At 59.6% G+C, this 13,260-nt stretch overlaps 1 long non-coding RNA gene across 1 annotated transcript in view; it reads right to left on the reverse strand.

Annotated features, from left to right (window-relative positions):
• Window positions 1-2,245: 2,245 nt before the first annotated feature.
• LOC115184197 (uncharacterized) overlaps window positions 2,246-13,260 on the reverse strand; it is a 32,422-nt gene continuing 21,407 nt past the window's right edge. The window contains exon 3 of the long non-coding RNA XR_003874223.1: window positions 2,246-2,303. This is a non-coding gene — a long non-coding RNA (uncharacterized LOC115184197). The remainder of the gene's footprint in view (window positions 2,304-13,260) is intronic.

Raw genomic sequence — 13,260 nt, forward strand, 5'->3', positions numbered from 1 at the left:
CTAGTAGCTACCCTGCAGAACAGCTAGGCTAACAACATGTAACTAGCGAGTAGCTACCCTGCAGAACAGCTAGGCTAAACAACATGTAACTAGCTAGTAGCTACCCTGCAGAACAGCTAAGCTAACAACATGTAACTAGCGAGTATCTACCCTGCAGAACAGCTAGGCTAACAACATGTAACTAGCTAGTAGCTACCCTGCAGAACAGCTAGGCTAAACAACATGTAACTAGCTAGTACCTACCCTGCAGAACAGCTAGGCTAACAACATGTAACTAGCGAGTAGCTACCCTGCAGAACAGCTAGGCTAACATGTAACTAGCTAGTAGCTACCCTGCAGAACAGCTAGGCTAACAACATGTAACTAGCGAGTAGCTACCCTGCAGAACAGCTAGGCTAACATGTAACTAGCTAGTAGCTACCCTGCAGAACAGCTAGGCTAAACAACATGTAACTAGCTAGTAGCTACCCTGCAGAACAGCTAGGCTAACAACATGTAACTAGCTAGTAGCTACCCTGCAGAACAGCTAGGCTAACAACATGTAACTAGCTAGTATCTACCCTGCAGGACAGCTAGGTTAAACAACATGTAACTAGCTAGTAGCCTAGCTGTTCTGCAGGGTAGCTAACAAACTGTAACTAGCTAGTAGCTACCCTGCAGAACAGCTAGGCTAACATGTAACTAGCTAGTAGCTACTCTGTGCTGGGGACCCGGCTGTGGCTATCCAGGGCAGGAGATGATTTAACCCTGCTACTGAGACCCAGTCCTGACTCAAACCTGCCAGTACTGGCAGTATCACTCCTGCCAGTAAAAACAACCCAATGTCCTGGTCTGGGCGCACTGCCCCGCTGCACTGGTTCCCCCACCAGAGTTCAATAGGTCAACTCTGTTCTGTTTCCTCAATTAAAAAAGGAAGTAGGCCTCTTTTTAAAAATGTAATTTCCTTGATTACTCACGTTCTCTTTCCTCACCACCTTCTCAAAACCAATTGGATGAGAAGGTTAGATGTCCCTCCCCCTCCTCTGATCTTCTCATCCAATGGGTTTTGAGGAGGCGGTGAAAGGACACAAAAAAAAAAAAATCAAGGAAATTGAGATTCTCCCTTAGTGTTGTGTTGACATTGCAGCCCACCATGTTGTCTCAGGGGGCGGTGCTGTGGCACTTCGCCTGCCTGGGAAACCATGCAGGGTAAAACACAAGAGCTGAGCCGCCGCCGGGGGACCAAGGCTACCGGAGCTGAGCCGCCGCCGGGGGACCAAGGCTACCGGAGCTGAGCCGCCGCCGGGGGACCAAGGCTACCGGAGCTGAGCCGCCGCCGGGGGACCAAGGCTACCGGAGCTGAGCCGCCGCCGGGGGACCAAGGCTACCGGAGCTGAGCCGCCGCCGGGGGACCAAGGCTACCGGAGCTGAGCCGCCGGGGGGGGACCAAGGCTACCGGAGCTGAGCCGCCGGGGGGGGACCAAGGCTACCGGGCTGAGCCGCCGCAGGGGACCAAGGCTACCGGAGCTGAGCCGCCGCCGGGGGACCAAGGCTACCGGAGCTGAGCCGCCGCCGGGGGACCAAGGCTACCGGGGCTGAGCCGCCGGGGGACCAAGGCTACCGGGGCTGAGCCGCCGGGGGACCAAGGCTACCGGGGCTGAGGAGCCGCCGGGGGGACCAAGGCTACCGGGGCTGAGGAGCCGCCGGGGGGACCAAGGCTACCGGGCTGAGGAGCCGCAGGGGGGACCAAGGCTACCGGGCTGAGGAGCCGCCGGGGGGACCAAGGCTACCGGGCTGAGGAGCCGCCGGGGGGACCAAGGCTACCGGGCTGAGGAGCCGCAGGGGGGACCAAGGCTACCGGGCTGAGGAGCCGCAGGGGGGACCAAGGCTACCGGGCTGAGGAGCCGCAGGGGGACCAAGGCCACTTGTGTTACCATGGAAACCTCCAGATAGTAGCAGCATTGTGTTGTTGTTCTTCTTGTTGTTGTTTAAGACCATGTTCAGAGAACAACACGTTTCTACATCACGTCAGGGTTTCAAATCTCTCTAAAACAGCAGAGAATCTATTGGCTCTTCAAAAAGGACAACAAAAAACTGGAGGTTTTCAAACAGAGGACAGTCAGTGTCAGTCCTGGTAGATTAGACATCAACAGATTAAAACAAAACAAAAAACAGTGTATTATGTAAATGTCGACGATGTTAAATATCTAAAAAGGTTCTTCTTACCTGTTGACCAGCCCCAGCCCTCTTTATCTTATCCTCCTTCCTCTTCACTCTGTCTCTCGCTGGTCAATCCACTGTTCTGTCTTCTATGGGCTGGTTCCCTGTAGAGGCAGAGTGGGGAGACGTTAGGTCCATCTATATACACCACACAAGGGCCTTGTGTTACTGGGGGAGCCCCGACCTGCCTCTGGGGGGGGAGCCCCGACTACCGGGTCCTGCCTCTGGGGGGGGGAGCCCCGACTACCGGGTCCTGCCTCTGGGGGGGGGAGCCCCGACTACCGGGTCCTGCCTCTGGGGGGGGGAGCCCCGACTACCGGGTCCTGCCTCTGGGGGGGGGAGCCCCGACTACCGGGTCCTGCCTCTGGGGGGGGGAGCCCCGACTACCGGGTCCTGCCTCTGGGGGGGGGAGCCCCGACTACCGGGTCTGCCTCTGGGGGGGGGAGCCCCGACTACCGGGTCCTGCCTCTGGGGGGGGGAGCCCCGACTACCGGGTCCTGCCTCTGGGGGGGGGAGCCCCGACTACCGGGTCCTGCCTCTGGGGGGGGGAGCCCCGACTACCGGGTCCTGCCTCTGGGGGGGGGAGCCCCGACTACCGGGTCCTGCCTCTGGGGGGGGGAGCCCCGACTACCGGGTCCTGCCTCTGGGGGGGGAGCCCCGACTACCGGGTCCTGCCTCTGGGGGGGGAGCCCCGACTACCGGGTCCTGCCTCTGGGGGGGGAGCCCCCGACTACCGGGTCCTGCCTCTGGGGGGGGAGCCCCGACTACCGGGTCCTGCCTCTGGGGGGGGGAGCCCCGACTACCGGGTCCTGCCTCTGGGGGGGGGGGGGCCCCGACTACCGGGTCCTGCCTCTGGGGGGGGGGAACCCCGACTACCGGGTCTGCCTCTGGGGGGGGGGGAACCCCGACTACCGGGTCCTGCCTCTGGGGGGGGGGGGAACCCCGACTACCGGGGTCCTGCCTCTGGGGGGGGGGGACCCCCGACTACCGGGTCCTGCCTCTGGGGGGGGGGGAACCCCGAACTACGGGTCCTGCCTCTGGGGGGGGGGGAACCCGTACTACCGGGTCCTGCCTCTGGGGGGGGGGGGACCCCCGACTACCGGGTCCTGCCTCTGGGGGGGAGCCCCGACTACCGGGTCCTGCCTCTGGGGGGGAGCCCCGACTACCGGGTCCTGCCTCTGGGGGGGGGCCCCGACTACCGGGTCCTGCCTCTGGGGGGGAGCCCCGACTACCGGGTCCTGCCTCTGGGGGGGGGGGGCCCCGACTACCGGGTCCTGCCTCTGGGGGGAGCCCCGACTACAGGGTCCTGCCTCTCGGGGGGGAGCCCCGACTACCGGGTCCTGCCTCTGGGGGGGGGGGAGCCCCGACTACGGGTCCTGCTCTGGGGGGAGCCCGACTACCGGGTCCTGCTCTGGGGGGGGGGGAGCCCCGACTACCGGGTCCTGCCTCTGGGGGGGGGAGCCCCGACTACCGGGTCTGCCTCTGGGGGGGGGGAGCCCCGACTACCGGTCCTGCCTCTGGGGGGGGAGCCCGACTACCGGGTCCTGCCTCTGGGGGGGGAGCCCCGACTACCGGGTCCTGCCTCTGGGGGGGGCCCCGACTACCGGTATGACTCTTGGGGGGGAGCCCCGACTACCGGTCTGCCTCTGGGGGGGAGCCCCGACTACCGGGTCCTGCCTCTGGGGGGGGAGCCCCGACTACCGGGTCCTGCCTCTGGGGGGGGAGCCCCGACTACCGGGTCCTGCCTCTGGGGGGGGAACCCCGACTACCGGGTCCTGCCTCTGGGGGGGGGGGAACCCCGACTACCGGGTCCTGCCTCTGGGGGGGGGGGAACCCCGACTACCGGGTCCTGCCCCTGGGGGGGGGGGGAACCACCCGGACTACAGGGTCCTGCCTCTGGGGGGGAGCCCCGACTACCGGGTCCTGCCTCTGGGGGGGGAGCCCCGACTACCGGGTCCTGCCTCTGGGGGGGGAAGCCCCGACTACCGGGTCCTGCCTCTGGGGGGGGAGCCCCGACTACCGGGTCCTGCCTCTGGGGGGGGAGCCCCGACTACCGGGTCCTGCCTCTGGGGGGGGACCCCGACTACCGGGGTCCTGCCTCTGGGGGGGGGGGAACCCCGACTACCGGGTCCTGCCTCTGGGGGGGGGGGGAACCCCGACTACCGGGTCCTGCCTCTGGGGGGGGGGGGAAACCCCGACTACCGGGTCCTGCCTCGGGGGGGGGGGAAACCCACGACTACCGGGTCCTGCCTCTGGGGGGGGGAGCCCGACTACCGGGTCCTGCCTCGGGGGGGGGAGCCCCGACTACCGGGTCCTGCCTCTGGGGGGGGGAGCCCCGACTACCGGGTCCTGCCTCTGGGGGGGGGGAGCCCCGACTACCGGGTCCTGCCTCTGGGGGGGGGGGCCCGACTACCGGGTCCCTGCCTCTGGGGGGGGAGCCCCGACTACCGGGTCCTGCCTCTGGGGGGGGAGCCTCCGACTACAGGGTCCTGCCTCTGGGGGGGGAGCCCCGACTACCGGGTCCTGCCTCTGGGGGGGGAGCCCGACTACCGGGTCCTGCCTCTGGGGGGGGGAGCCCCGACTACCGGGTCCTGCCTATGGGGGGGGAGCCCCGACTACCGGGTCCTGCCTCTGGGGGGGGGGGAGCCCCGACTACCGGGTCCTGCCTCTGGGGGGGGGGGAAACCCCGACTACCGGGTCCTGCCTCTGGGGGGGGGGAACCCCGACTACCGGGTCCTGCCTCTGGGGGGGGGGGAACCCCGACTACAGGGTCCTGCCTCTGGGGGGGGGGAACCCCGACTACCGGGTCCTGCCTCTGGGGGGGGGGGAACCCCGACTACCGGGTCCTGCCTCTGGGGGGGGGGGAACCCCGACTACCGGGTCCTGCCTCTGGGGGGGGGGAACCCCGACTACCGGGTCCTGCCTCTGGGGGGGGGGAGCCCGACTACCGGGTCCTGCCTCTGGGGGGGAGCCCACCGGGTCCTGCCTCTGGGGGGGAGCCCCGACTACCGGGTCCTGCCTCTGGGGGGGGGGGAGCCCCGACTACCGGGTCCTGCCTCTGGGGGGGAGCCCGACTACCGGGTCCTGCCTCTGGGGGGGGGGGAGCCCCGACTACCGGGTCCTGCCTCTGGGGGGGGGAGCCCCGACTACCGGGTCCTGCCTCTGGGGGGGGGGAGCCCCGACTACCGGGTCCTGCCTCTGGGGGGGGAGCCCCGACTACCGGGTCCTGCCTCTGGGGGGGGAGCCCCGACTACCGGGTCCTGCCTCTGGGGGGGGAGCCCCGACTACCGGGTCCTGCCTCTGGGGGGGGAGCCCCGACTACCGGGTCCTGCCTCTGGGGGGGAGCCCCGACTACCGGGTCCTGCCTCTGGGGGGGGAGCCCCGACTACCGGGTCCTGCCTCTGGGGGGGGAGCCCCGACTACCGGGTCCTGCCTCTGGGGGGGGAGCCCCGACTACCGGGTCCTGCCTCTGGGGGGGGGGGGAACCCCGACTACCGGGTCCTGCCTCTGGGGGGGGGGGAGCCCCGACTACCGGGTCCTGCCTCTGGGGGGGGGGGAACCCCGACTACCGGGTCCTGCCTCTGGGGGGGAGCCCCGACTACCGGGTCCTGCCTCTGGGGGGGGAGCCCCGACTACCGGGTCCTGCCTCTGGGGGGGGAGCCCCGACTACCGGGTCCTGCCTCTGGGGGGGAACCCCGACTACCGGGTCCTGCCTCTGGGGGGGGGGCCCCGACTACCGGGTCCTGCCTCTGGGGGGGGAGCCCCGACTACCGGGTCCTGCCTCTGGGGGGGGGGGAACCCCGACTACCGGGTCCTGCCTCTGGGGGGGGGGGAACCCCCACCACCGGGTCCTGCCTCTGGGGGGGGGGGAACCCCGACTACCGGGTCCTGCCTCTGGGGGGGGGGGAACCCCGACTACCGGGTCCTGCCTCTGGGGGGGGGGGAACCCCGACTACCGGGTCCTGCCTCTGGGGGGGAGCCCCGACTACCGGGTCCTGCCTCTGGGGGGGGAGCCCCGACTACCGGGTCCTGCCTCTGGGGGGGAACCCCGACTACCGGGTCCTGCCTCTGGGGGGGGAGCCCCGACTACCGGGTCCTGCCTCTGGGGGGGGAGCCCCGACTACCGGGTCCTGCCTCTGGGGGGGGAGCCCCGACTACCGGGTCCTGCCTCTGGGGGGGGAGCCCCGACTACCGGGTCCTGCCTCTGGGGGGGGAGCCCCGACTACCGGGTCCTGCCTCTGGGGGGGGAGCCCCGACTACCGGGTCCTGCCTCTGGGGGGGGAGCCCCGACTACCGGGTCCTGCCTCTGGGGGGGGAGCCCCGACTACCGGGTCCTGCCTCTGGGGGGGGGGGAACCCCGACTACCGGGTCCTGCCTCTGGGGGGGGGGAACCCCGACTACCGGGTCCTGCCTCTGGGGGGGGGGGAACCCCGACTACCGGGTCCTGCCTCTGGGGGGGAGCCCCGACTACCGGGTCCTGCCTCTGGGGGGGGAGCCCCGACTACCGGGTCCTGCCTCTGGGGGGGAACCCCGACTACCGGGTCCTGCCTCTGGGGGGGGAGCCCCGACTACCGGGTCCTGCCTCTGGGGGGGGAGCCCCGACTACCGGGTCCTGCCTCTGGGGGGGGAGCCCCGACTACCGGGTCCTGCCTCTGGAGCAGGACTGGATCATGTTTCTATTCCCTAATAGGGTGCACCCTACTCCCTATGTAGTGCACCCTACTCCCTATGTAGTGCACCCTACTCCCTATGTAGTGCACCCTACTCCCTATGTAGTGCACCCTATGTAGTGCACCCTACTCCCTATGTAGTGCACCCTATGTAGTGCACCCTACTCCCTATGTAGTGCACCCTACGTAGTGCACCCTACTCCCTATGTAGTGCACCCTATGTAGTGCACCCTATGTAGGTCACCCTATGTAGTGCACCCTGACATCAGCGTAAAATGTGTCAGCGTATTTTGAGGTGTGTGGCAAGTCACCACGTCGAGCGTGACGACACACTACTAACGCTGTCAATTTACTGTCGTCGAGACTAAATGTTCCCAAACTGGGAGATTTAAAAAAACTATGGAGAATCCTGCTGGTTTTAGATCAATTCCATCACAGCACAGAACTAGTTTCCTGGTTGGGCCTCAGAAAACAAAAACAAACCAAGTAAGATTAGAATTTTGAAATGAACCAATTAAAAAAAAAAGATTCGAATTTTGATTATCAAATCAAAGTTGATTTGTCAACGTGCGCAGAATACAACAGGTGTAGGTAGACCTTACAGTAAAATGCTTACATTCATAAATGCTGCATTCATAAATCAAGATGGACGTGAGAATTTATCGCAAGCGACTGTGTGAAATCCACTTGAACACCTCAACAGGTAATTTAACATACAACCAACAGTGCAATTTTTAAGTAAAAAAAATAGGTATTAGGTGAACAATAGATAAGGAAATAAAAACAACAGTAAAAAGACAGAGGCCCTAGAGACAGGGCACCGAGGCCCTACAGACAGGGCACCGAGGCCCTACAGACAGGGCACCGGGGCCCTACAGACAGGGCACCGGGGCCCTAGAGACAGGGCACCGAGGCCCTACAGACAGGGCACCGAGGCCCTACAGACAGGGCACCGAGGCCCTACAGACAGGGCACCGGGCCCCTGGAGACAGGGCGCCGAGGCCCTACAGACAGGGCGCCGAGGCCCTACAGACAGGGCGTCGAGGCCCTACAGACAGGGCGCCGAGGCCCTACAGACAGGGCGCCGAGGCCCTACAGACAGGGCGCCGAGGCCCTACAGACAGGGCGCCGAGGCCCTACAGACAGGGCGCCGAGGCCCTACAGACAGGGCGCCGAGGCCCTACAGACAGGGCGCCGGGGCCCTGGAGACAGGGCACCGAGGCCCTACACAGGGCGCCGAGGCCCTACAGACAGGGCGCCGAGGCCCTACAGACAGGGCGCCGAGGCCCTACAGGCCCTACAGACAGGGCGCCGAGGCCCTACAGACAGGGCGCCGAGGCCCTACAGACAGGGCGCCGAGGCCCTACAGACAGGGCGCCGAGGGCCCTACAGACAGGGCGCCGAGGCCCTACAGACAGGGCGCCGAGGCCCTACAGACAGGGCGCCGAGGCCCTACAGACAGGGCGCCGAGGCCCTACAGACAGGGCGCCGAGGCCCTACAGACAGGGCGCCGAGGCCCTACAGACAGGGCACCGAGGCCCTACAGACAGAGCACCGAGGCCCTACAGACAGAGCACCGAGGCCCTACAGACAGGGCACCGAGGCCCTACAGACAGGGCACCGAGGCCCTACAGACAGGGCACCGAGGCCCTACAGACAGGGCACCGAGGCTCTACAGACAGGAAACCGAGGCCATAGACAGGAAACCGAGGCCATAGACAGGAAACCGAGACTATAGACAGCTGCTTAGTTGGGATGATTGAGGTAGTATGTACATGTAGATATGGTTAAAGTGATTATGCATATATGATAAACAGAGAGTAGCAGTAGAGAGGCTATATACAGACAGATATATAGGATGAACAGAGAGGCTATATACAGAGAGATATATAGGATGAACAGAGAGGCTATATACAGAGAGATATATAGGATGAACAGAGAGGCTATATACAGACAGATATATAGGATGAACAGAGAGGCTATATACAGACAGATATATAGGATGAACAGAGAGGCTATTTACAGACAGAGATATATAGGATGAACAGAGAGGCTATATACAGACAGAGATGTATAGGATGAACAGAGCAGCAGCAGAGAGGCTATATACAGACAGAGATGTATAGGATGAACAGAGCAGCAGCAGAGAGGCTATATACAGACAGAGATGTATAGGATGAACAGAGCAGCAGCAGAGAGGCTATATACAGACAGAGATGTATAGGATGAACAGAGCAGCAGCAGAGAGGCTATATACAGACAGAGATGTATAGGATGAACAGAGCAGCAGCAGCGTAAAATTATCGTGTACGTCGTCTCTAGTTGTTTAAACAGAATGAAATGTGGGTTTTTATTTTTTTAAAGCTCAGATTTACTCAAGAAAACAGTCCTACAACGCAGAGTAGGCACCATAGACTATAGGCCTTGTGTTTTTTATTTATTTATTTGGCTATTTATTTTAACTTGAAATGCATTTATTAAAAAAACAAAAAAAACAAAACAAAAACAATAAAAATATACACAAACATTTATTTATTTATTTTTTAAACGGGTTCGCAGCGAGGATTGAATCCAGGTCACCGTACCAAACGTTACCAATACGTGTATCGTTACACCCCTCTACGTTTTATGAGATTTGTTTTAAATGTGCTTATTGTTAAAGGGATACCTTTAGAATTTGGGAAGTTGCTAGCTAGCGTTACCCATAGACTTCCAGTCATTGTGCTAACACTAGTTAAGAGTATAGCTCACGAAACTACATCCAATTTACTTCATACCGGACATAGAGACATAAAAAGTTAATCTGACTCTGGGGATGTAGATAAAAAAAAGGGGGCATCACTGACGAAATCCCAAAAAGTTTCCCTTTTAAGAATTGGACTGTATTCTGAGAAAAGTTTCTCCGTCAGAGAATTGAGGACCAAACCGCCGGACTCCACAGGGAGACGTAATCAACTCTCACTCCGCCTCTCCTTCGGCGTCCGCCTGTCAGCCACCAGGAGAGGGAAGGAGGGAGGGAGGGAGGGAGTCCACCCTCCCAGGGGCCTCCGGTCCATCCCTGAAGTGAGTCTAGTCAACCCTCCCAGGAGCCTCCTCTCCATCCTTGAAGTGAGTCTAGTTCACCCTCCCAGGAGCCTCCTCTCCATCCTTGAAGTGAGTCTAGTTCACCCTCCCAGGGGCCTCCCCTCTCCACCCTCCCAGGGGCCTCCCCTCTCCACCCTCCCAGGGGCCTCCTCTCCACCCTCCCAGGGGCCTCCTCTCCACCCTCCCAGGGGCCTCCTCTCTCCACCCTCCCAGGGGCCTCCTCTCTCCACCCTCCCAGGGGCCTCCTCTCCATCCTTGAAGTGCTCCAGCAGATAGCTGTCTAAAGGCATCAGCGTGCTTCAGCGTGCCCATATACTCGCCTAAAAGAGGCCCCAACTAAAAGTGGCAATAGTACAGTTTGTCCATTTTCAGATGCCGTAGCCAGTACACAGAACAGGGCAGCAGGGCTTCCCTCCCTGTCAGAACAGGGCAGCAGAAGAACAAAGGCAGCAGCAGAACAGAGGCAGCAGCAGAACAGAGGCAGCAGGGCATCTGATGGAGAGAGGAGATCAACCAGCCAGTCACCGCTGAGGGGACAAGACCAGAGCTCTAGTGGAGATCAACCAGCCTGTCACCGCTGAGGAGACAAGACCAGAGCTCTAGTGGAGGAGATCAACCAGCCTGTCACCGCTGAGGGGACAAGACCAGAGCTCTAGTGGAGAACAGCCAGCCTGTCACCGCTGAGGGGACAAGACCAGAGCTCTAGTGGAGAGAGGAGATCAACCAGCCTGTCACCGCTGAGGGGACAAGACCAGAGCTCTAGTGGAGATCAACCAGCCTGTCACCACTGAGGGGACAAGACCAGAGCTCTAGTGGAGATCAACCAGCCTGTCACCGCTGAGGAGACAAGACCAGAGCTCTAGTGGAGAGAGAGGAGAACAACCAGATAGCAGTTCCATACGTGACAGAGATGAGAAAATCTCTGTTAGAAACTTCAGAGGGAGCTCTAAAGATGCAACAACTAGGACGGGTTGCTTTGCCTTCTGGACAACAAAAAACAAAGTTGCTATGAAAATCAATAGAACAAAGAGAGAAATGCCTTAGTGGTGGGTCTAATAGTGAAATAAATGGAAAATATATTTACCAAAATTATATATAAAAATTACTCCAGTTTGTACAGAAATAAATAAAAAATAATTCAAAATATTTCACCAGAAAGCATGAAAATAGCTGTGGATTGTTTAAATAAATAAAAAAACTGCTTGGGAAGCCTGTAATTTGGGCAGAGCGCGTGTAGTAGTAGGTCTTGCTGATTACGGAGTTGAGCCGTCATGTGAAAAACATCTCAGATATCCGTGTGACGATAACGTGTGTTCAGTAATAATAAAAACATGTCGAGACAGGAAGGGGAGGGAGATATACAAGCCCAGTCTCCCTCCAGGAAGGGGAGGGAGATATACAAGCCCAGTCTCCCTCCAGGAAGGGGAGGGAGATATACAAGCCCAGTCTCCCTCCAGGAAGGGGAGGGAGATATACAAGCCCAGTCTCCCTCCAGGAAGGGGAGGGAGATATACAAGCCCAGTCTCCCTCCAGGAAGGGGAGGGAGATATACAAGCCCAGTCTCCCTCCAGAACGGCTCTGCCGTCTCCCGCCAATTCTTGTGCATTAAATTGTTTTCATTGTGTGAATCGTTTGCCTTTAGTTTTAATTAAAAAATAAAAACCTAAATTCCCCCACTACGTCACCGCTAGTAAATGTACTGTTCATCCCCATCATTTGGTTCCATTCATGTCTGTTAATGCAGGTATTAATTACACAGTCATTTTACCGTTTCTCATTCTCAGAGTGGAAAACGTTGGTTTGCAGAGTTTCACGACCTGCTACACTTTTTGGTTCATTTCATAAACTATGGTTTTTGTTTATTTTTAGGAGATTTGTCAAGTGCTTTCATCGGTCTGGTGTTTGTAGTGGCTTCATGTCATCTGGTTTCTCTGTCCTGATTAACGCTGGGAGGTTTTGCATAGAAGTACCTGGCCCGCTGCTCCGAAATGAAGAAAAAGTTGTTTTTTTAACATCCATTGAGAATGATAATATATTACAACTATAGTTCCTCACAGTAGGCTATTTGGAGAAAAATAATCTCCCCTTCGATAAATCACCAATCCTCAGTGTGAAAGACCAATGGAAGTTATAGGCCTACTGCTGCAATTAGCAATTAGCCTATAAGCTAGGAGTTCCATGAGCTAATTTCTTTAGCCGTCAATGAATCACTGGTATATCAATGTGTTTATATGGATCACTGGTATAGAAGTACTTGGCTCGCTCTGTATGCTGTGTTGATAGTTGTGTTATATAAATAATAAAACTATGACTAAACCAAAATAATACACAGGCCAATTTAACACCAATAAATTATGCCAAATTTACTATGTATATATATATATATAAATATAGACCGATAAGCATGACAGCCAAATGTATTTTACATCAGCTGTTATTGACATCAATTAATACAAATCATTACTTTGTAACGGCATATTTATTTTTCCAACTGTTGTATTTAAAATATATTCACCACATTCAACTAAAAAGGTATTTAAACCCTGTTATTTGTCTCACATGCATCGATATTCAAAACTATTTTTCTGTTATTCAATTATCTGTTCATTTAAAAAAAGGAAAAAATAAAATCGGCCTCACAGAGGATCTGGGAACTGGAGGACGGGGTAGGAGCTGGGGACAGGGGGTCTGGGGACGGGGTAGGAGCTGGGGACAGGGGGTCTGGGGACGGGGTAGGAGCTGGGGACAGGGGGTCTGGGGACGGGGTAGGAGCTGGGGACAGGGGACGGGGTAGGAGCTGGGGACAGGGGGTCTGGGGACGGGGTAGGAGCTGGGGACAGGGGGTCTGGGGACGGGGTAGGAGCTGGGGACAGGGGGTCTGGGGACGGGGTAGAGGCTGGGGACAGGGGGTCTGGGGACGGGGTAGGAGCTGGGGGACAGGGGGTCTGGGGACGGGGTAGGAGCTGGGGACAGGGGGTCTGGGGACGGGGTAGGAGCTGGGGACAGGGGGTCTGGGGACGGGGTAGGAGCTGGGGACAGGGGTCTGGGGACGGGGTAGAGGCTGGGGACAGGGGGTCTGGGGACGGGGTAGAGGCTGGGGACAGGGGGTCTGGGGACGGGGTAGGAGCTGGGGACAGGGGGTCTGGGGACGGGGTAGGAGCTGGGGACAGGGGGTCTGGGGACGGGGTAGGAGCTGGGGACAGGGGGTCTGGGGACGGGGTAGGAGCTGGGGGACGGGGTAGGAGCTGGGGACAGGGGGTCTGGGGACGGGGTAGGAGCTGGGGGACGGGGAAGGAGCTGGGGACAG

This window comes from Salmo trutta, unplaced genomic scaffold, assembly GCF_901001165.1.
Source record: "Salmo trutta unplaced genomic scaffold, fSalTru1.1, whole genome shotgun sequence".
Classification (NCBI taxonomy): domain Eukaryota; kingdom Metazoa; phylum Chordata; class Actinopteri; order Salmoniformes; family Salmonidae; genus Salmo; species Salmo trutta.